At 41.5% G+C, this 23,152-nt stretch overlaps 19 non-coding genes across 19 annotated transcripts; all 19 read right to left on the reverse strand.

The window, feature by feature from the left end:
* Positions 1-961: 961 nt before the first annotated feature.
* Positions 962-1,033, reverse strand: trnaq-cug (transfer RNA glutamine (anticodon CUG)). The gene has a single exon. It is a non-coding gene; the product is annotated as a tRNA-Gln (tRNA).
* Positions 1,034-2,901: 1,868 nt separating this feature from the next.
* On the reverse strand, positions 2,902-2,973 carry trnaq-cug (transfer RNA glutamine (anticodon CUG)). The gene has a single exon. It is a non-coding gene; the product is annotated as a tRNA-Gln (tRNA).
* A 1,221-nt stretch (positions 2,974-4,194) lies between these two features.
* trnaq-cug (transfer RNA glutamine (anticodon CUG)) lies at positions 4,195-4,266 on the reverse strand. Its single transcript has one exon. It is a non-coding gene; the product is annotated as a tRNA-Gln (tRNA).
* Positions 4,267-4,838: 572 nt separating this feature from the next.
* Positions 4,839-4,910, reverse strand: trnaq-cug (transfer RNA glutamine (anticodon CUG)). The gene has a single exon. It is a non-coding gene; the product is annotated as a tRNA-Gln (tRNA).
* Positions 4,911-6,773: 1,863 nt separating this feature from the next.
* trnaq-cug (transfer RNA glutamine (anticodon CUG)) lies at positions 6,774-6,845 on the reverse strand. The gene has a single exon. It is a non-coding gene; the product is annotated as a tRNA-Gln (tRNA).
* Positions 6,846-8,066: 1,221 nt separating this feature from the next.
* trnaq-cug (transfer RNA glutamine (anticodon CUG)) lies at positions 8,067-8,138 on the reverse strand. Its single transcript has one exon. It is a non-coding gene; the product is annotated as a tRNA-Gln (tRNA).
* A 572-nt stretch (positions 8,139-8,710) lies between these two features.
* Positions 8,711-8,782, reverse strand: trnaq-cug (transfer RNA glutamine (anticodon CUG)). The gene has a single exon. It is a non-coding gene; the product is annotated as a tRNA-Gln (tRNA).
* Positions 8,783-9,356: 574 nt separating this feature from the next.
* On the reverse strand, positions 9,357-9,428 carry trnaq-cug (transfer RNA glutamine (anticodon CUG)). The gene has a single exon. It is a non-coding gene; the product is annotated as a tRNA-Gln (tRNA).
* Positions 9,429-10,647: 1,219 nt separating this feature from the next.
* On the reverse strand, positions 10,648-10,719 carry trnaq-cug (transfer RNA glutamine (anticodon CUG)). The gene has a single exon. It is a non-coding gene; the product is annotated as a tRNA-Gln (tRNA).
* A 1,868-nt stretch (positions 10,720-12,587) lies between these two features.
* trnaq-cug (transfer RNA glutamine (anticodon CUG)) lies at positions 12,588-12,659 on the reverse strand. The gene has a single exon. It is a non-coding gene; the product is annotated as a tRNA-Gln (tRNA).
* Positions 12,660-13,880: 1,221 nt separating this feature from the next.
* trnaq-cug (transfer RNA glutamine (anticodon CUG)) lies at positions 13,881-13,952 on the reverse strand. Its single transcript has one exon. It is a non-coding gene; the product is annotated as a tRNA-Gln (tRNA).
* Positions 13,953-14,524: 572 nt separating this feature from the next.
* On the reverse strand, positions 14,525-14,596 carry trnaq-cug (transfer RNA glutamine (anticodon CUG)). The gene has a single exon. It is a non-coding gene; the product is annotated as a tRNA-Gln (tRNA).
* A 574-nt stretch (positions 14,597-15,170) lies between these two features.
* On the reverse strand, positions 15,171-15,242 carry trnaq-cug (transfer RNA glutamine (anticodon CUG)). The gene has a single exon. It is a non-coding gene; the product is annotated as a tRNA-Gln (tRNA).
* A 1,219-nt stretch (positions 15,243-16,461) lies between these two features.
* Positions 16,462-16,533, reverse strand: trnaq-cug (transfer RNA glutamine (anticodon CUG)). The gene has a single exon. It is a non-coding gene; the product is annotated as a tRNA-Gln (tRNA).
* Positions 16,534-18,401: 1,868 nt separating this feature from the next.
* Positions 18,402-18,473, reverse strand: trnaq-cug (transfer RNA glutamine (anticodon CUG)). The gene has a single exon. It is a non-coding gene; the product is annotated as a tRNA-Gln (tRNA).
* A 1,221-nt stretch (positions 18,474-19,694) lies between these two features.
* Positions 19,695-19,766, reverse strand: trnaq-cug (transfer RNA glutamine (anticodon CUG)). The gene has a single exon. It is a non-coding gene; the product is annotated as a tRNA-Gln (tRNA).
* Positions 19,767-20,340: 574 nt separating this feature from the next.
* trnaq-cug (transfer RNA glutamine (anticodon CUG)) lies at positions 20,341-20,412 on the reverse strand. The gene has a single exon. It is a non-coding gene; the product is annotated as a tRNA-Gln (tRNA).
* Positions 20,413-21,633: 1,221 nt separating this feature from the next.
* On the reverse strand, positions 21,634-21,705 carry trnaq-cug (transfer RNA glutamine (anticodon CUG)). Its single transcript has one exon. It is a non-coding gene; the product is annotated as a tRNA-Gln (tRNA).
* A 1,221-nt stretch (positions 21,706-22,926) lies between these two features.
* Positions 22,927-22,998, reverse strand: trnaq-cug (transfer RNA glutamine (anticodon CUG)). Its single transcript has one exon. It is a non-coding gene; the product is annotated as a tRNA-Gln (tRNA).
* Between the last annotated feature and the right edge of the window lie 154 nt (positions 22,999-23,152).

A 23,152-nucleotide genomic window follows, 5' to 3' on the forward strand; every position in this document is an offset into this window, starting at 1 on the left:
GCAAAATGCTTGGCATGAAAAGAAAATGCAACGTTTTGTTGAGTGCAAACCATGTACTGCATGCATTTCAAAAGGCGTTGCATTTATTCATCCTGAGGAATATATTGCATAGATAATCTCAGCACACATTATGCAGCATGAAACAGCAAACTAATTTTTCCTCTGCTGATTGGAACAGGGAACTGCCGGTTGAACACACGATTTGAAAACTCGACTTGCAGATCAAGCATCAATGTCAAAGGCAACAAAACTGCAAACCTGCAGTTTTTTACTTGCTTGACCTGAATTTCCAGCAGCTGGGACAACAAGCATTCAGGCTCTCCTGAGATTTGAATCAGGATTGCTAGAGTTTAGAGTCCAGAGTGATCACCATTTCACCATGAAATCAACTGCGGTCGCCCATTTGAAACATTCCTCAAAATCTACAAAATCAACTCCAACATTACACTTTGGATTGATATTTTTGCATTCACAGCGTCAGTTTCACCTATTTACGGTCTGTTAATTATCGATGCAGAGCAATTCACACAGATGCCGTTGAGGCTATGGGTTCTCAAATAGCTGTTTCTGTTTCAAACTGTTCAGCACAGATTGTACTTCAGTCTTGCCAGGTAAAACGTGTGTTAGCATTGCAATGCATTCATGCAAAATGCTTGGCATGAAAAGAAAATGCAATGTTTTGTTGAGTGCAATCCATGCATTTCAAAAGGCATTGCGTTTATTCATGCTGCGGAGTGCATATTGCACAGATAATCTCAGCACACATTGTGCAGGCAAAGGCAGCATTAAACAGCAAACTAATTTCTACTCTGCTGATTGGAACAGGTAACTGCCGGTTGAACACACGATTTGAAAACTCGACTTGCAGATCAAGCATCAATGACAAAGGCAACAAAACTGCCAAACAGCAGCCTTCTACATGCTTGGTCCAAATTTTCAGCAGCTGGGACAACAAACATTCAGGTTCCACCGAGATTTGAACTCTGATCGCTGGATTCAGAGTCCAGAGTGCTCACCATTACACCATGGAACCAACTATGCCAAAACATTTGAAAGCTTTCTCAAAATCTGCCAAATCAATTCCAACATTACACTTTGGATTGTCCTTTTTGCATTCACAGCGTCAGTTTCACCGATTAACGGTCTGTTAATTATCGATGCAGAGCAATTCACACAGATGCCGTTGAGGCAATGGCTTCTCATAATATCTGTTTCTGTTTCACACTGTTCAGCACAGATTGTACTTCAGTCTTGCCAGGTAAAACGTGCGTTGGCATTGCAATGCATTCATGCATAATGCTTGGCATGAAAAGAAAATGCAACGTTTTGTTGAGTGCAAACCATGTACTGCATGCATTTCAAAAGGCGTTGCATTTATTCATCCTGAGGAATGCCTATTGCACAGATAATCTCAGCACACATTATGCAGCATGAAACAGCAAACTAATTTTTCCTCTGCTGATTGGAACAGGGAACTGCCGGTTGAACACACGATTTGAAAACTCGACTTGCAGATCAAGCATCAATGTCAAAGGCAACAAAACTGCAAACCTGCAGTTTTTTACTTGTTTGACCTGAATTTCCAGCAGCTGGGACAACAGCCATTCAGGCTACCCTGAGATTTGAACCAGGATTGCTAGAGTTTAGAGTCCAGAGTGCTCACCATTTCACCATGGAATCAACAATGGTCTTCCATTTGAAACATTCCTCAAAATCTACAAAATCAACTCCAACATTACACTTTGGATTGATATTTTTGCATTCACAGCGTCAGTTTCACCTATTTACGGTCTGTTAATTATCGATGCAGAGCAATTCACACAGATGCCGTTGAGGCTATGGGTTCTCAAATAGCTGTTTCTGTTTAAAACTGTTCAGCACAGATTGTACTTCAGTCTTGCCAGGTAAAACGTGTGTTAGCATTGCAATGCATTCATGCAAAATGCTTGGCATGTAAAGAAAATGCAACGTTTTGTTGAGTGCAATCCATGCATTTCAAAAGGCATTGCGTTTATTCATGCTGCGGAGTGCATATTGCACAGATAATCTCAGCACACATTGTGCAGGCAAAGGCAGCATTAAACAACAAACTAATTTCTACTCTGCTGATTGGAACAGGTAACTGCCGGTTGAACACACGATTTGAAAACTCGACTTGCAGATCAAGCATCAATGACAAAGGCAACAAAACTGCCAAACAGCAGCCTTCTACATGCTTGGTCCAAATTTTCAGCAGCTGGGACAACAAACATTCCGGCTCCCCTGAGATTTGAACAAGGATCGCTGGAGTTTAGAGTCCAGAGTGCTCACCATTACACCATGGAACCAACTATGCCAAAACATTTGAAAGCTTTCTCAAAATCTGCCAAATCAATTCCAACATTACACTTTGGATTGTCCTTTTTGCAATCACAGCGTCAGTTTCACCGATTTACGGTCTGTTAATTATCGATGCAGAGCAATTCACACAGATGCCGTTGAGGCAATGGCTTCTCATAATATCTGTTTCTGTTTCACACTGTTCAGCACAGATTGTACTTCAGTCTTGGCAGGTAAAACGTGCGTTGGCATTGCAATGCATTCATGCAAAATGCTTGGCATGAAAAGAAAATGCAACGTTTTGTTGAGTGCAAACCATGTACTGCATGCATTTCAAAAGGCATTGCATTTATTCATCCTGAAGAATGCATATTGCACAGATAATCTCAGCACACATTATGCAGCATGAAACAGCAAACTAATTTCTACTCTGCTGATTGGAACAGGTAACTGCCGGTTGAACACACGATTTGAAAACTCGACTTGCAGATCAAGCATCAATGACAAAGGCAACAAAACTGCCAAACAGCAGCCTTCTACATGCTTGGTCCAAATTTTCAGCAGCTGGGACAACAAACATTCAGGTTCCACCAAGATTTGAACTCGGATCGCTGGATTCAGAGTCCAGAGTGCTCACCATTACACCATGGAACCAACTATGCCAAAACATTTGAAAGCTTTCTCAAAATCTGCCAAATCAATTCCAACATTACACTTTGGATTGTCCTTTTTGCATTCACAGCGTCAGTTTCACCGATTTACGGTCTGTTAATTATCGATGCAGAGCAATTCACACAGATGCCGTTGAGGCAATGGCTTCTCATAATATCTGTTTCTGTTTCACACTGTTCAGCACAGATTGTACTTCAGTCTTGCCAGGTAAAACGTGCGTTGGCATTGCAATGCATTCATGCATAATGCTTGGCATGAAAAGAAAATGCAACGTTTTGTTGAGTGCAAACCATGTACTGCATGCATTTCAAAAGGCGTTTCATTTATTCATCCTGAGGAATGCCTATTGCACAGATAATCTCAGCACACATTATGCAGCATGAAACAGCAAACTAATTTTTCCTCTGCTGATTGGAACAGGGAACTGCCGGTTGAACACACGATTTGAAAACTCGACTTGCAGATCAAGCATCAATGTCAAAGGCAACAAAACTGCAAACCTGCAGTTTTTTACTTGTTTGACCTGAATTTCCAGCAGCTGGGACAACAAGCATTCAGGCTCCCCTGAGATTTGAACCAGGATTGCTAGAGTTTAGAGTCCAGAGTGCTCACCATTTCACCATGGAATTAACTACGGTCGCCCATTTGAAACATTCCTCAAAATCTACAAAATCAACTCCAACATTACACTTTGGATTGATATTTTTGCATTCACAGCGTCAGTTTCACCTATTTACGGTCTGTTAATTATCGATGCAGAGCAATTCACACAGATGCCGTTGAGGCTATGGGTTCTCAAATAGCTGCTTCTGTTTCAAACTGTTCAGCACAGATTGTACTTCAGTCTTGCCAGCTAAAACGTGTGTTAGCATTGCAATGCATTCATGCAAAATGCTTGGCATGAAAAGAAAATGCAACGTTTTGTTGAGTGCAATCCATGCATTTCAAAAGGCATTGCGTTTATTCATGCTGCGGAGTGCATATTGCACAGATAATCTCAGCACACATTGTGCAGGCAAAGGCAGCATTAAACAACAAACTAATTTCTACTCTGCTGATTGGAACAGCTCACTGCCGGTTGAACACACGATTTGAAAACTCGACTTGCAGATCAAGCATCAATGACAAAGGCAACAAAACTGCCAAACAGCAGCCTTCTACATGCTTGGTCCAAATTTTCAGCAGCTGGGACAACAAACATTCAGGTTCCACCGAGATTTGAACTCGGATCGCTGGATTCAGAGTCCAGAGTGCTCAACATTACACCATGGAACCAACTATGCCAAAACATTTGAAAGCTTTCTCAAAATCTGCCAAATCAATTCCAACATTACACTTTGGATTGTCCTTTTTGCATTCACAGCGTCAGTTTCACCGATTTACGGTCTGTTAATTATCGATGCAGAGCAATTCACACAGATGCCGTTGAGGCAATGGCTTCTCATAATATCTGTTTCTGTTTCACACTGTTCACCACAGATTGTACTTCAGTCTTGCCAGGTAAAACGTGCGTTGGCATTGCAATGCATTCCTGCAAAATGCTTGGCATGAAAAGAAAATGCAACGTTTTGTTGAGTGCAAACCATGTACTGCATGCATTTCAAAAGTCGTTGCATTTCTTCATCCTGAGGAATATATTGCACAGATAATCTCAGCACACATTATGCAGCATGAAACAGCAAACTAATTTTTCCTCTGCTGATTGGAACAGGGAACTGCCGGTTGAACACACGATTTGAAAACTCGACTTGCAGATCAAGCATCAATGACAAAGGCAACAAAACTGCCAAACAGCAGCCTTCTACATGCTTGGTCCAAATTTTCAGCAGCTGGGACAACAAACATTCAGGTTCCACCGAGATTTGATCTCGGATCGCTGGATTCAGAGTCCAGAGTGCTCACCATTACACCATGGAACTAACTATGCCAAAACGTTTGAAAGCTTTCTCAAAATCTGCCAAATCAATTCCAACATTACACTTTGGATTGTCCTTTTTGCATTCACAGCGTCAGTTTCACCGATTTACGGTCTGTTAATTATCGATGCAGAGCAATTCACACAGATGCCGTTGAGGCTATGGGTTCTCAAATAGCTGTTTCTGTTTCAAACTGTTCAGCACAGATTGTACTTCAGTCTTGCCAGGTAAAACGTGTGTTGGCATTGCAATGCATTCCTGCAAAATGCTTGGCATGAAAAGAAAATGCAACGTTTTGTTGAGTGCAAACCATGTACTGCATGCATTTCAAAAGGCGTTGCATTTATTCATCCTGAGGAATATATTGCACAGATAATCTCAGCACACATTATGCAGCATGAAACAGCAAACTAATTTTTCCTCTGCTGATTGGAACAGGGAACTGCCGGTTGAACACACGATTTGAAAACTCGACTTGCAGATCAAGCATCAATGTCAAAGGCAACAAAACTGCAAACCTGCAGTTTTTTACTTGTTTGACCTGAATTTCCAGCAGCTGGGACAACAGCCATTCAGGCTACCCTGAGATTTGAACCAGGATTGCTAGAGTTTAGAGTCCAGAGTGCTCACCATTTCACCATGGAATCAACAATGGTCTTCCGTTTGAAACATTCCTCAAAATCTACAAAATCAACTCCAACATTACACTTTGGATTGATATTTTTGCATTCACAGCGTCAGTTTCACCTATTTACGGTCTGTTAATTATCGATGCAGAGCAATTCACACAGATGCCGTTGAGGCTATGGGTTCTCAAATAGCTGTTTCTGTTTCAAACTGTTCAGCACAGATTGTACTTCAGTCTTGCCAGGTAAAACGTGTGTTAGCATTGCAATGCATTCATGCAAAATGCTTGGCATGTAAAGAAAATGCAACGTTTTGTTGAGTGCAATCCATGCATTTCAAAAGGCATTGCGTTTATTCATGCTGCGGAGTGCATATTGCACAGATAATCTCAGCACACATTGTGCAGGCAAAGGCAGCATTAAACAACAAACTAATTTCTACTCTGCTGATTGGAACAGGTAACTGCCGGTTGAACACACGATTTGAAAACTCGACTTGCAGATCAAGCATCAATGACAAAGGCAACAAAACTGCCAAACAGCAGCCTTCTACATGCTTGGTCCAAATTTTCAGCAGCTGGGACAACAAACATTCCGGCTCCCCTGAGATTTAAACAAGGATCGCTGGAGTTTAGAGTCCAGAGTGCTCACCATTACACCATGGAACCAACTATGCCAAAACATTTGAAAGCTTTCTCAAAATCTGCCAAATCAATTCCAACATTACACTTTGGATTGTCCTTTTTGCATTCACAGCGTCAGTTTCACCGATTTACGGTCTGTTAATTATCGATGCAGAGCAATTCACACAGATGCCGTTGAGGCAATGGCTTCTCATAATATCTGTTTCTGTTTCACACTGTTCACCACAGATTGTACTTCAGTCTTGCCAGGTAAAACGTGCGTTGGCATTGCAATGCATTCCTGCAAAATGCTTGGCATGAAAAGAAAATGCAACGTTTTGTTGAGTGCAAACCATGTACTGCATGCATTTCAAAAGTCGTTGCATTTCTTCATCCTGAGGAATATATTGCACAGATAATCTCAGCACACATTATGCAGCATGAAACAGCAAACTAATTTTTCCTCTGCTGATTGGAACAGGGAACTGCCGGTTGAACACACGATTTGAAAACTCGACTTGCAGATCAAGCATCAATGACAAAGGCAACAAAACTGCCAAACAGCAGCCTTCTACATGCTTGGTCCAAATTTTCAGCAGCTGGGACAACAAACATTCAGGTTCCACCGAGATTTGAACTCGGATCGCTGGATTCAGAGTCCAGAGTGCTCACCATTACACCATGGAACCAACTATGCCAAAACATTTGAAAGCTTTCTCAAAATCTGCCAAATCAATTCCAACATTACACTTTGGATTGTCCTTTTTGCATTCACAGCGTCAGTTTCACCGATTTACGGTCTGTTAATTATCGATGCAGAGCAATTCACACAGATGCCGTTGAGGCAATGGCTTCTCATAATATCTGTTTCTGTTTCACACTGTTCAGCACAGATTGTACTTCAGTCTTGCCAGGTAAAACGTGCGTTGGCATTGCAATGCATTCATGCATAATGCTTGGCATGAAAAGAAAATGCAACGTTTTGTTGAGTGCAAACCATGTACTGCATGCATTTCAAAAGGCGTTTCATTTATTCATCCTGAGGAATGCCTATTGCACAGATAATCTCAGCACACATTATGCAGCATGAAACAGCAAACTAATTTTTCCTCTGCTGATTGGAACAGGGAACTGCCGGTTGAACACACGATTTGAAAACTCGACTTGCAGATCAAGCATCAATGTCAAAGGCAACAAAACTGCAAACCTGCAGTTTTTTACTTGTTTGACCTGAATTTCCAGCAGCTGGGACAACAAGCATTCAGGCTCCCCTGAGATTTGAACCAGGATTGCTAGAGTTTAGAGTCCAGAGTGCTCACCATTTCACCATGGAATTAACTACGGTCGCCCATTTGAAACATTCCTCAAAATCTATAAAATCAACTCCAACATTACACTTTGGATTGATATTTTTGCATTCACAGCGTCAGTTTCACCTATTTACGGTCTGTTAATTATCGATGCAGAGCAATTCACACAGATGCCGTTGAGGCTATGGGTTCTCAAATAGCTGTTTCTGTTTCAAACTGTTCAGCACAGATTGTACTTCAGTCTTGCCAGCTAAAACGTGTGTTAGCATTGCAATGCATTCATGCAAAATGCTTGGCATGAAAAGAAAATGCAACGTTTTGTTGAGTGCAATCCATGCATTTCAAAAGGCATTGCGTTTATTCATGCTGCGGAGTGCATATTGCACAGATAATCTCAGCACACATTGTGCAGGCAAAGGCAGCATTAAACAACAAACTAATTTCTACTCTGCTGATTGGAACAGCTCACTGCCGGTTGAACACACGATTTGAAAACTCGACTTGCAGATCAAGCATCAATGACAAAGGCAACAAAACTGCCAAACAGCAGCCTTCTACATGCTTGGTCCAAATTTTCAGCAGCTGGGACAACAAACATTCAGGTTCCACCGAGATTTGAACTCGGATCGCTGGATTCAGATTCCAGAGTGCTCACCATTACACCATGGAACCAACTATGCCAAAACATTTGAAAGCTTTCTCAAAATCTGCCAAATCAATTCCAACATTACACTTTGGATTGTCCTTTTTGCATTCACAGCGTCAGTTTCACCGATTTACGGTCTGTTAATTATCGATGCAGAGCAATTCACACAGATGCCGTTGAGGCAATGGCTTCTCATAATATCTGTTTCTGTTTCACACTGTTCACCACAGATTGTACTTCAGTCTTGCCAGGTAAAACGTGCGTTGGCATTGCAATGCATTCCTGCAAAATGCTTGGCATGAAAAGAAAATGCAACGTTTTGTTGAGTGCAAACCATGTACTGCATGCATTTCAAAAGTCGTTGCATTTCTTCATCCTGAGGAATATATTGCACAGATAATCTCAGCACACATTATGCAGCATGAAACAGCAAACTAATTTTTCCTCTGCTGATTGGAACAGGGAACTGCCGGTTGAACACACGATTTGAAAACTCGACTTGCAGATCAAGCATCAATGACAAAGGCAACAAAACTGCCAAACAGCAGCCTTCTACATGCTTGGTCCAAATTTTCAGCAGCTGGGACAACAAACATTCAGGTTCCACCGAGATTTGAACTCGGATCGCTGGATTCAGAGTCCAGAGTGCTCACCATTACACCATGGAACCAACTATGCCAAAACATTTGAAAGCTTTCTCAAAATCTGCCAAATCAATTCCAACATTACACTTTGGATTGTCCTTTTTGCATTCACAGCGTCAGTTTCACCGATTTACGGTCTGTTAATTATCGATGCAGAGCAATTCACACAGATGCCGTTGAGGCTATGGGTTCTCAAATAGCTGTTTCTGTTTCAAACTGTTCAGCACAGATTGTACTTCAGTCTTGCCAGGTAAAACGTGTGTTAGCATTGCAATGCATTCATGCAAAATGCTTGGCATGAAAAGAAAATGCAACGTTTTGTTGAGTGCAATCCATGCATTTCAAAAGGCATTGCCTTTATTCATGCTGCGGAGTGCATATTGCACAGATAATCTCAGCACACATTGTGCAGGCAAAGGCAGCATTAAACAGCAAACTAATTTCTACTCTGCTGATTGGAACAGGTAACTGCTGGTTGAACACACGATTTGAAAACTCGACTTGCAGATCAAGCATCAATGACAAAGGCAACAAAACTGCCAAACAGCAGCCTTCTACATGCTTGGTCCAAATTTTCAGCAGCTGGGACAACAAACATTCAGGTTCCACCGAGATTTGAACTCGGATCGCTGAATTCAGAGTCCAGAGTGCTCACCATTACACCATGGAACCAACTATGCCAAAACATTTGAAAGCTTTCTCAAAATCTGCCAAATCAATTCCAACATTACACTTTGGATTGTCCTTTTTGCATTCACAGCGTCAGTTTCACCTCTTTACGGTCTGTTAATTATCGATGCAGAGCAATTCACACAGATGCCGTTGAGGCAATGGCTTCTCATAATATCTGTTTCTGTTTCACACTGTTCAGCACAGATTGTACTTCAGTCTTGCCAGGTAAAACGTGCGTTGGCATTGCAATGCATTCCTGCAAAATGCTTGGCATGAAAAGAAAATGCAACGTTTTGTTGAGTGCAAACCATGTACTGCATGCATTTCAAAAGGCGTTGCATTTATTCATCCTGAGGAATATATTGCACAGATAATCTCAGCACACATTATGCAGCATGAAACAGCAAACTAATTTTTCCTCTGCTGATTGGAACAGGGAACTGCCGGTTGAACACACGATTTGAAAACTCGACTTGCAGATCAAGCATCAATGTCAAAGGCAACAAAACTGCAAACCTGCAGTTTTTTACTTGCTTGACCTGAATTTCCAGCAGCTGGGACAACAAGCATTCAGGCTCTCCTGAGATTTGAATCAGGATTGCTAGAGTTTAGAGTCCAGAGTGATCACCATTTCACCATGAAATCAACTGCGGTCGCCCATTTGAAACATTCCTCAAAATCTACAAAATCAACTCCAACATTACACTTTGGATTGATATTTTTGCATTCACAGCGTCAGTTTCACCTATTTACGGTCTGTTAATTATCGATGCAGAGCAATTCACACAGATGCCGTTGAGGCTATGGGTTCTCAAATAGCTGTTTCTGTTTCAAACTGTTCAGCACAGATTGTACTTCAGTCTTGCCAGGTAAAACGTGTGTTAGCATTGCAATGCATTCATGCAAAATGCTTGGCATGAAAAGAAAATGCAATGTTTTGTTGAGTGCAATCCATGCATTTCAAAAGGCATTGCATTTATTCATGCTGCGGAGTGCATATTGCACAGATAATCTCAGCACACATTGTGCAGGCAAAGGCAGCATTAAACAGCAAACTAATTTCTACTCTGCTGATTGGAACAGGTAACTGCCGGTTGAACACACGATTTGAAAACTCGACTTGCAGATCAAGCATCAATGACAAAGGCAACAAAACTGCCAAACAGCAGCCTTCTACATGCTTGGTCCAAATTTTCAGCAGCTGGGACAACAAACATTCAGGTTCCACCAAGATTTGAACTCTGATCGCTGGATTCAGAGTCCAGAGTGCTCACCATTACACCATGGAACCAACTATGCCAGAACATTTGAAAGCTTTCTCAAAATCTGCCAAATCAATTCCAACATTACACTTTGGATTGTCCTTTTTGCATTCACAGCGTCAGTTTCACCGATTAACGGTCTGTTAATTATCGATGCAGAGCAATTCACACAGATGCCGTTGAGGCAATGGCTTCTCATAATATCTGTTTCTGTTTCACACTGTTCAGCACAGATTGTACTTCAGTCTTGCCAGGTAAAACGTGCGTTGGCATTGCAATGCATTCATGCATAATGCTTGGCATGAAAAGAAAATGCAACGTTTTGTTGAGTGCAAACCATGTACTGCATGCATTTCAAAAGGCGTTGCATTTATTCATCCTGAGGAATGCCTATTGCACAGATAATCTCAGCACACATTATGCAGCATGAAACAGCAAACTAATTTTTCCTCTGCTGATTGGAACAGGGAACTGCCGGTTGAACACACGATTTGAAAACTCGACTTGCAGATCAAGCATCAATGTCAAAGGCAACAAAACTGCAAACCTGCAGTTTTTTACTTGTTTGACCTGAATTTCCAGCAGCTGGGACAACAGCCATTCAGGCTACCCTGAGATTTGAACCAGGATTGCTAGAGTTTAGAGTCCAGAGTGCTCACCATTTCACCATGGAATCAACAATGGTCTTCCATTTGAAACATTCCTCAAAATCTACAAAATCAACTCCAACATTACACTTTGGATTGATATTTTTGCATTCACAGCGTCAGTTTCACCTATTTACGGTCTGTTAATTATCGATGCAGAGCAATTCACACAGATGCCGTTGAGGCTATGGGTTCTCAAATAGCTGTTTCTGTTTAAAACTGTTCAGCACAGATTGTACTTCAGTCTTGCCAGGTAAAACGTGTGTTAGCATTGCAATGCATTCATGCAAAATGCTTGGCATGTAAAGAAAATGCAACGTTTTGTTGAGTGCAATCCATGCATTTCAAAAGGCATTGCGTTTATTCATGCTGCGGAGTGCATATTGCACAGATAATCTCAGCACACATTGTGCAGGCAAAGGCAGCATTAAACAACAAACTAATTTCTACTCTGCTGATTGGAACAGGTAACTGCCGGTTGAACACACGATTTGAAAACTCGACTTGCAGATCAAGCATCAATGACAAAGGCAACAAAACTGCCAAACAGCAGCCTTCTACATGCTTGGTCCAAATTTTCAGCAGCTGGGACAACAAACATTCCGGCTCCCCTGAGATTTGAACAAGGATCGCTGGAGTTTAGAGTCCAGAGTGCTCACCATTACACCATGGAACCAACTATGCCAAAACATTTGAAAGCTTTCTCAAAATCTGCCAAATCAATTCCAACATTACACTTTGGATTGTCCTTTTTGCAATCACAGCGTCAGTTTCACCGATTTACGGTCTGTTAATTATCGATGCAGAGCAATTCACACAGATGCCGTTGAGGCAATGGCTTCTCATAATATCTGTTTCTGTTTCACACTGTTCAGCACAGATTGTACTTCAGTCTTGGCAGGTAAAACGTGCGTTGGCATTGCAATGCATTCATGCAAAATGCTTGGCATGAAAAGAAAATGCAACGTTTTGTTGAGTGCAAACCATGTACTGCATGCATTTCAAAAGGCATTGCATTTATTCATCCTGAAGAATGCATATTGCACAGATAATCTCAGCACACATTATGCAGCATGAAACAGCAAACTAATTTCTACTCTGCTGATTGGAACAGGTAACTGCCGGTTGAACACACGATTTGAAAACTCGACTTGCAGATCAAGCATCAATGACAAAGGCAACAAAACTGCCAAACAGCAGCCTTCTACATGCTTGGTCCAAATTTTCAGCAGCTGGGACAACAAACATTCAGGTTCCACCAAGATTTGAACTCGGATCGCTGGATTCAGAGTCCAGAGTGCTCACCATTACACCATGGAACCAACTATGCCAAAACATTTGAAAGCTTTCTCAAAATCTGCCAAATCAATTCCAACATTACACTTTGGATTGTCCTTTTTGCATTCACAGCGTCAGTTTCACCGATTTACGGTCTGTTAATTATCGATGCAGAGCAATTCACACAGATGCCGTTGAGGCAATGGCTTCTCATAATATCTGTTTCTGTTTCACACTGTTCAGCACAGATTGTACTTCAGTCTTGCCAGGTAAAACGTGCGTTGGCATTGCAATGCATTCATGCATAATGCTTGGCATGAAAAGAAAATGCAACGTTTTGTTGAGTGCAAACCATGTACTGCATGCATTTCAAAAGGCGTTTCATTTATTCATCCTGAGGAATGCCTATTGCACAGATAATCTCAGCACACATTATGCAGCATGAAACAGCAAACTAATTTTTCCTCTGCTGATTGGAACAGGGAACTGCCGGTTGAACACACGATTTGAAAACTCGACTTGCAGATCAAGCATCAATGTCAAAGGCAACAAAACTGCAAACCTGCAGTTTTTTACTTGTTTGACCTGAATTTCCAGCAGCTGGGACAACAAGCATTCAGGCTCCCCTGAGATTTGAACCAGGATTGCTAGAGTTTAGAGTCCAGAGTGCTCACCATTTCACCATGGAATTAACTACGGTCGCCCATTTGAAACATTCCTCAAAATCTACAAAATCAACTCCAACATTACACTTTGGATTGATATTTTTGCATTCACAGCGTCAGTTTCACCTATTTACGGTCTGTTAATTATCGATGCAGAGCAATTCACACAGATGCCGTTGAGGCTATGGGTTCTCAAATAGCTGTTTCTGTTTCAAACTGTTCAGCACAGATTGTACTTCAGTCTTGCCAGCTAAAACGTGTGTTAGCATTGCAATGCATTCATGCAAAATGCTTGGCATGAAAAGAAAATGCAACGTTTTGTTGAGTGCAATCCATGCATTTCAAAAGGCATTGCGTTTATTCATGCTGCGGAGTGCATATTGCACAGATAATCTCAGCACACATTGTGCAGGCAAAGGCAGCATTAAACAACAAACTAATTTCTACTCTGCTGATTGGAACAGGTAACTGCCGGTTGAACACACGATTTGAAAACTCGACTTGCAGATCAAGCATCAATGACAAAGGCAACAAAACTGCCAAACAGCAGCCTTTTACATGCTTGGTCCAAATTTTCAGCAGCTGGGACAACAAACATTCAGGTTCTACCGAGATTTGAACTCGGATCGCTGGATTCAGAGTCCAGAGTGCTCACCATTACACCATGGAACCAACTATGCCAAAACATTTGAAAGCTTTCTCAAAATCTGCCAAATCAATTCCAACATTACACTTTGGATTGTCCTTTTTGCATTCACAGCGTCAGTTTCACCGATTTACGGTCTGTTAATTATCGATGCAGAGCAATTCACACAGATGCCGTTGAGGCAATGGCTTCTCATAATATCTGTTTCTGTTTCACACTGTTCACCACAGATTGTACTTCAGTCTTGCCAGGTAAAACGTGCGTTGGCATTGCAATGCATTCCTGCAAAATGCTTGGCATGAAAAGAAAATGCAACGTTTTGTTGAGTGCAAACCATGTACTGCATGCATTTCAAAAGTCGTTGCATTTCTTCATCCTGAGGAATATATTGCACAGATAATCTCAGCACACATTATGCAGCATGAAACAGCAAACTAATTTTTCCTCTGCTGATTGGAACAGGGAACTGCCGGTTGAACACACGATTTGAAAACTCGACTTGCAGATCAAGCATCAATGACAAAGGCAACAAAACTGCCAAACAGCAGCCTTCTACATGCTTGGTCCAAATTTTCAGCAGCTGGGACAACAAACATTCAGGTTCCACCGAGATTTGAACTCGGATCGCTGGATTCAGAGTCCAGAGTGCTCACCATTACACCATGGAACCAACTATGCCAAAACATTTGAAAGCTTTCTCAAAATCTGCCAAATCAATTCCAACATTACACTTTGGATTGTCCTTTTTGCATTCACAGCGTCAGTTTCACCGATTTACGGTCTGTTAATTATCGATGCAGAGCAATTCACACAGATGCCGTTGAGGCTATGGGTTCTCAAATAGCTGTTTCTGTTTCAAACTGTTCAGCACAGATTGTACTTCAGTCTTGCCAGGTAAAACGTGTGTTAGCATTGCAATGCATTCATGCAAAATGCTTGGCATGAAAAGAAAATGCAACGTTTTGTTGAGTGCAATCCATGCATTTCAAAAGGCATTGCCTTTATTCATGCTGCGGAGTGCATATTGCACAGATAATCTCAGCACACATTGTGCAGGCAAAGGCAGCATTAAACAGCAAACTAATTTCTACTCTGCTGATTGGAACAGGTAACTGCTGGTTGAACACACGATTTGAAAACTCGACTTGCAGATCAAGCATCAATGACAAAGGCAACAAAACTGCCAAACAGCAGCCTTCTACATGCTTGGTCCAAATTTTCAGCAGCTGGGACAACAAACATTCAGGTTCCACCGAGATTTGAACTCGGATCGCTGAATTCAGAGTCCAGAGTGCTCACCATTACACCATGGAACCAACTATGCCAAAACATTTGAAAGCTTTCTCAAAATCTGCCAAATCAATTCCAACATTACACTTTGGATTGTCCTTTTTGCATTCACAGCGTCAGTTTCACCTCTTTACGGTCTGTTAATTATCGATGCAGAGCAATTCACACAGATGCCGTTGAGGCAATGGCTTCTCATAATATCTGTTTCTGTTTCACACTGTTCAGCACAGATTGTACTTCAGTCTTGCCAGGTAAAACGTGCGTTGGCATTGCAATGCATTCCTGCAAAATGCTTGGCATGAAAAGAAAATGCAACGTTTTGTTGAGTGCAAACCATGTACTGCATGCATTTCAAAAGGCGTTGCATTTATTCATCCTGAGGAATATATTGCACAGATAATCTCAGCACACATTATGCAGCATGAAACAGCAAACTAATTTTTCCTCTGCTGATTGGAACAGGGAACTGCCGGTTGAACACACGATTTGAAAACTCGACTTGCAGATCAAGCATCAATGTCAAAGGCAACAAAACTGCAAACCTGCAGTTTTTTACTTGCTTGACCTGAATTTCCAGCAGCTGGGACAACAAGCATTCAGGCTCTCCTGAGATTTGAATCAGGATTGCTAGAGTTTAGAGTCCAGAGTGATCACCATTTCACCATGAAATCAACTGCGGTCGCCCATTTGAAACATTCCTCAAAATCTACAAAATCAACTCCAACATTACACTTTGGATTGATATTTTTGCATTCACAGCGTCAGTTTCACCTATTTACGGTCTGTTAATTATCGATGCAGAGCAATTCACACAGATGCCGTTGAGGCTATGGGTTCTCAAATAGCTGTTTCTGTTTCAAACTGTTCAGCACAGATTGTACTTCAGTCTTGCCAGGTAAAACGTGTGTTAGCATTGCAATGCATTCATGCAAAATGCTTGGCATGAAAAGAAAATGCAATGTTTTGTTGAGTGCAATCCATGCATTTCAAAAGGCATTGCATTTATTCATGCTGCGGAGTGCATATTGCACAGATAATCTCAGCACACATTGTGCAGGCAAAGGCAGCATTAAACAGCAAACTAATTTCTACTCTGCTGATTGGAACAGGTAACTGCCGGTTGAACACACGATTTGAAAACTCGACTTGCAGATCAAGCATCAATGACAAAGGCAACAAAACTGCCAAACAGCAGCCTTCTACATGCTTGGTCCAAATTTTCAGCAGCTGGGACAACAAACATTCAGGTTCCACCAAGATTTGAACTCTGATCGCTGGATTCAGAGTCCAGAGTGCTCACCATTACACCATGGAACCAACTATGCCAAAACATTTGAAAGCTTTCTCAAAATCTGCCAAATCAATTCCAACATTACACTTTGGATTGTCCTTTTTGCATTCACAGCGTCAGTTTCACCGATTAACGGTCTGTTAATTATCGATGCAGAGCAATTCACACAGATGCCGTTGAGGCAATGGCTTCTCATAATATCTGTTTCTGTTTCACACTGTTCAGCACAGATTGTACTTCAGTCTTGCCAGGTAAAACGTGCGTTGGCATTGCAATGCATTCATGCATAATGCTTGGCATGAAAAGAAAATGCAACGTTTTGTTGAGTGCAAACCATGTACTGCATGCATTTCAAAAGGCGTTGCATTTATTCATCCTGAGGAATGCCTATTGCACAGATAATCTCAGCACACATTATGCAGCATGAAACAGCAAACTAATTTTTCCTCTGCTGATTGGAACAGGGAACTGCCGGTTGAACACACGATTTGAAAACTCGACTTGCAGATCAAGCATCAATGTCAAAGGCAACAAAACTGCAAACCTGCAGTTTTTTACTTGTTTGACCTGAATTTCCAGCAGCTGGGACAACAGCCATTCAGGCTACCCTGAGATTTGAACCAGGATTGCTAGAGTTTAGAGTCCAGAGTGCTCACCATTTCACCATGGAATCAACAATGGTCTTCCATTTGAAACATTCCTCAAAATCTACAAAATCAACTCCAACATTACACTTTGGATTGATATTTTTGCATTCACAGCGTCAGTTTCACCTATTTACGGTCTGTTAATTATCGATGCAGAGCAATTCACACAGATGCCGTTGAGGCTATGGGTTCTCAAATAGCTGTTTCTGTTTAAAACTGTTCAGCACAGATTGTACTTCAGTCTTGCCAGGTAAAACGTGTGTTAGCATTGCAATGCATTCATGCAAAATGCTTGGCATGTAAAGAAAATGCAACGTTTTGTTGAGTGCAATCCATGCATTTCAAAAGGCATTGCGTTTATTCATGCTGCGGAGTGCATATTGCACAGATAATCTCAGCACACATTGTGCAGGCAAAGGCAGCATTAAACAACAAACTAATTTCTACTCTGCTGATTGGAACAGGTAACTGCCGGTTGAACACACGATTTGAAAACTCGACTTGCAGATCAAGCATCAATGACAAAGGCAACAAAACTGCCAAACAGCAGCCTTCTACATGCTTGGTCCAAATTTTCAGCAGCTGGGACAACAAACATTCCGGCTCCCCTGAGATTTGAACAAGGATCGCTGGAGTTTAGAGTCCAGAGTGCTCACCATTACACCATGGAACCAACTATGCCAAAACATTTGAAAGCTTTCTCAAAATCTGCCAAATCAATTCCAACATTACACTTTGGATTGTCCTTTTTGCAATCACAGCGTCAGTTTCACCGATTTACGGTCTGTTAATTATCGATGCAGAGCAATTCACACAGATGCCGTTGAGGCAATGGCTTCTCATAATATCTGTTTCTGTTTCACACTGTTCAGCACAGATTGTACTTCAGTCTTGGCAGGTAAAACGTGCGTTGGCATTGCAATGCATTCATGCAAAATGCTTGGCATGAAAAGAAAATGCAACGTTTTGTTGAGTGCAAACCATGTACTGCATGCATTTCAAAAGGCATTGCATTTATTCATCCTGAAGAATGCATATTGCACAGATAATCTCAGCACACATTATGCAGCATGAAACAGCAAACTAATTTCTACTCTGCTGATTGGAACAGGTAACTGCCGGTTGAACACACGATTTGAAAACTCGACTTGCAGATCAAGCATCAATGACAAAGGCAACAAAACTGCCAAACAGCAGCCTTCTACATGCTTGGTCCAAATTTTCAGCAGCTGGGACAACAAACATTCAGGTTCCACCAAGATTTGAACTCGGATCGCTGGATTCAGAGTCCAGAGTGCTCACCATTACACCATGGAACCAACTATGCCAAAACATTTGAAAGCTTTCTCAAAATCTGCCAAATCAATTCCAACATTACACTTTGGATTGTCCTTTTTGCATTCACAGCGTCAGTTTCACCGATTTACGGTCTGTTAATTATCGATGCAGAGCAATTCACACAGATGCCGTTGAGGCAATGGCTTCTCATAATATCTGTTTCTGTTTCACACTGTTCAGCACAGATTGTACTTCAGTCTTGCCAGGTAAAACGTGCGTTGGCATTGCAATGCATTCATGCATAATGCTTGGCATGAAAAGAAAATGCAACGTTTTGTTGAGTGCAAACCATGTACTGCATGCATTTCAAAAGGCGTTTCATTTATTCATCCTGAGGAATGCCTATTGCACAGATAATCTCAGCACACATTATGCAGCATGAAACAGCAAACTAATTTTTCCTCTGCTGATTGGAACAGGGAACTGCCGGTTGAACACACGATTTGAAAACTCGACTTGCAGATCAAGCATCAATGTCAAAGGCAACAAAACTGCAAACCTGCAGTTTTTTACTTGTTTGACCTGAATTTCCAGCAGCTGGGACAACAAGCATTCAGGCTCCCCTGAGATTTGAACCAGGATTGCTAGAGTTTAGAGTCCAGAGTGCTCACCATTTCACCATGGAATTAACTACGGTCGCCCATTTGAAACATTCCTCAAAATCTACAAAATCAACTCCAACATTACACTTTGGATTGATATTTTTGCATTCACAGCGTCAGTTTCACCTATTTACGGTCTGTTAATTATCGATGCAGAGCAATTCACACAGATGCCGTTGAGGCTATGGGTTCTCAAATAGCTGTTTCTGTTTCAAACTGTTCAGCACAGATTGTACTTCAGTCTTGCCAGCTAAAACGTGTGTTAGCATTGCAATGCATTCATGCAAAATGCTTGGCATGAAAAGAAAATGCAACGTTTTGTTGAGTGCAATCCATGCATTTCAAAAGGCATTGCGTTTATTCATGCTGCGGAGTGCATATTGCACAGATAATCTCAGCACACATTGTGCAGGCAAAGGCAGCATTAAACAACAAACTAATTTCTACTCTGCTGATTGGAACAGGTAACTGCCGGTTGAACACACGATTTGAAAACTCGACTTGCAGATCAAGCATCAATGACAAAGGCAACAAAACTGCCAAACAGCAGCCTTTTACATGCTTGGTCCAAATTTTCAGCAGCTGGGACAACAAACATTCAGGTTCTACTGAGATTTGAACTCGGATCTCTGGATTCAGAGTCCAGAGTGCTCACCATTACACCATGGAACCAACTATGCCAAAACATTTGAAAGCTTTCTCAAAATCTGCCAAATCAATTCCAACATTACACTTTGGATTGTCCTTTTTGCATTCACAGCGTCAGTTTCACCGATTTACGGTCTGTTAATTATCGATGCAGAGCAATTCACACAGATGCCGTTGAGGCAATGGCTTCTCATAATATCTGTTTCTGTTTCACACTGTTCACCACAGATTGTACTTCAGTCTTGCCAGGTAAAACGTGCGTTGGCATTGCAATGCATTCATGCATGATGCTTGGCATGAAAAGAAAATGCAACGTTTTGTTGAGTGCAAACCATGTACTGCATGCATTTCAAAAGGCGTTGCATTTATTCATCCTGAGGAATGCATATTGCACAGATAATCTCAGCACACATTATGCAGCATGAAACAGCAAACTAATTTTTCCTCTGCTGATTGCAACAGGGAACTGCCGGTTGAACACACGATTTGAAAACTCGACTTGCAGATCAAGCATCAATGACAAAGGCAACAAAACTGCCAAACAGCAGCCTTCTACATGCTTGGTCCAAATTTTCAGCAGCTGGGACAACAAACATTCAGGTTCCACCGAGATTTGAACTCGGATCGCTGGATTCAGAGTCCAGAGTGCTCACCATTACACCATGGAACCAACTATGCCAAAACATTTAAAAGCTTTCTCAAAATCTGCCAAATCAATTCCAACATTACACTTTGGATTGTCCTTTTTGCATTCACAGCGTCAGTTTCACCGATTTACGGTCTGTTAATTATCGATGCAGAGCAATTCACACAGATGCCGTTGAGGCAATGGCTTCTCATAATATCTGTTTCTGTTTCACACTGTTCAGCACAGATTGTACTTCAGTCTTGCCAGGTAAAATGTGCGTTGGCATTGCAATGCATTCATGCATAATGCTTGGCATGAAAAGAAAATGCAACGTTTTGTTGAGTGCAAACCATGTACTGCATGCATTTCAAAAGGCGTTGCATTTATTCATCCTGAGGAATGCCTATTGCACAGATAATCTCAGCACACATTATGCAGCATGAAACAGCAAACTAATTTTTCCTCTGCTGATTGGAACAGGGAACTGCCGGTTGAACACACGATTTGAAAACTCGACTTGCAGATCAAGCATCAATGTCAAAGGCAACAAAACTGCAAACCTGCAGTTTTTTACTTGTTTGACCTGAATTTCCAGCAGCTGGGACAACAAGCATTCAGGCTCCCCTGAGATTTGAACCAGGATTGCTAGAGTTTAGAGTCCAGAGTGCTCACCATTTCACCATGGAATTAACTACGGTCGCCCATTTGAAACATTCCTCAAAATCTACAAAATCAACTCCAACATTACACTTTGGATTGATATTTTTGCATTCACAGTGTCAGTTTCACCTATTTACGGTCTGTTAATTATCGATGCAGAGCAATTCACACAGATGCCGTTGAGGCTATGGGTTCTCAAATAGCTGTTTCTGTTTCAAACTGTTCAGCACAGATTGTACTTCAGTCTTGCCAGCTAAAACGTGTGTTAGCATTGCAATGCATTCATGCAAAATGCTTGGCATGAAAAGAAAATGCAACGTTTTGTTGAGTGCAATCCATGCATTTCAAAAGGCATTGCGTTTATTCATGCTGCGGAGTGCATATTGCACAGATAATCTCAGCACACATTGTGCAGGCAAAGGCAGCATTAAACAACAAACTAATTTCTACTCTGCTGATTGGAACAGCTCACTGCCGGTTGAACACACGATTTGAAAACTCGACTTGCAGATCAAGCATCAATGACAAAGGCAACAAAACTGCCAAACAGCAGCCTTTTACATGCTTGGTCCAAATTTTCAGCAGCTGGGACAACAAACATTCAGGTTCCACCGAGATTTGAACTCGGATCACTGGATTCAGAGTCCAGAGTGCTCACCATTACACCATGGAACCAACTATGCCAAAACATTTGAAAGCTTTCTCAAAATCTGCCAAATCAATTCCAACATTACACTTTGGATTGTCCTTTTTGCATTCACAGCGTCAGTTTCACCGATTTACGGTCTGTTAATTATCGATGCAGAGCAATTCACACAGATGCCGTTGAGGCAATGGCTTCTCATAATATCTGTTTCTGTTTCACACTGTTCACCACAGATTGTACTTCAGTCTTGCCAGGTAAAACGTGCGTTGGCATTGCAATGCATTCATGCATGATGCTTGGCATGAAAAGAAAATGCAACGTTTTGTTAAGTGCAAACCATGTACTGCATGCATTTCAAAAGGCGTTGCATTTATTCATCCTGAGGAATGCACATTGCACAGATAATCTCAGCACACATTATGCAGCATGAAACAGCAAACTAATTTTTCCTCTGCTGATTGGAACAGGGAACTGCCGGTTGAACACACGATTTGAAAACTCGACTTGCAGATCAAGCATCAATGTCAAAAGCAACAAATCTGCAAACCTGCAGTTTTTTACTTGTTTGACCTGAATTTCCAGCAGCTGGGACAACAAGCATTCAGGCTCCCCTGAGATTTGAACCAGGATTGCTAGAGTTTAGAGTCCAGAGTGCTCACCATTTCACCATGGAATCAACTACGGTCGCCCATTTGAAACATTCCTCAAAATCTACAAAATCAACTCCAACATTACACTTTGGATTGATATTTTTGCATTCACAGCGTCAGTTTCACCTATTTACGGTCTGTTAATTATCGATGCAGAGCAAATCACACAGATGCCGTTGAGGCTATGGGTTCTCAAATAGCTGTTTCTGTTTCAAACTGTTCAGCACAGATTGTACTTCAGTCTTGCCAGGTAAAACGTGTGTTAGCATTGCAATGCATTCATGCAAAATGCTTGGCATGAAAAGAAAATGCAACGTTTTGTTGAGTGCAATCCATGCATTTCAAAAGGCATTGCGTTTATTCATGCTGCGGAGTGCATATTGCACAGATAATCTCAGCACACATTGTGCAGGCAAAGGCAGCATTAAACAGCAAACTAATTTCTACTCTGCTGATTGGAACAGGTAACTGCTGGTTGAACACACGATTTGAAAACTCGACTTGCAGATCAAGCATCAATGACAAAGGCAACAAAACTGCCAAACAGCAGCCTTCTACATGCTTGGTCCAAATTTTCAGCAGCTGGGACAACAAACATTCAGGTTCCACCGAGATTTGAACTCGGATCGCTGGATTCAGAGTCCAGAGTGCTCACCATTACACCATGGAACCAACTATGCCAAAACATTTGAAAGCTTTCTCAAAATCTGCCAAATCAATTCCAACATTACACTTTGGATTGTCCTTTTTGCATTCACAGCGTCAGTTTCACCGATTTACGGTCTGTTAATTATCGATGCAGAGCAATTCACACAGATGCCGTTGA

The sequence above is a fragment of the Pristiophorus japonicus genome, unplaced genomic scaffold (genome assembly GCF_044704955.1).
Source record: "Pristiophorus japonicus isolate sPriJap1 unplaced genomic scaffold, sPriJap1.hap1 HAP1_SCAFFOLD_99, whole genome shotgun sequence".
NCBI classification, from domain to species: domain Eukaryota; kingdom Metazoa; phylum Chordata; class Chondrichthyes; family Pristiophoridae; genus Pristiophorus; species Pristiophorus japonicus.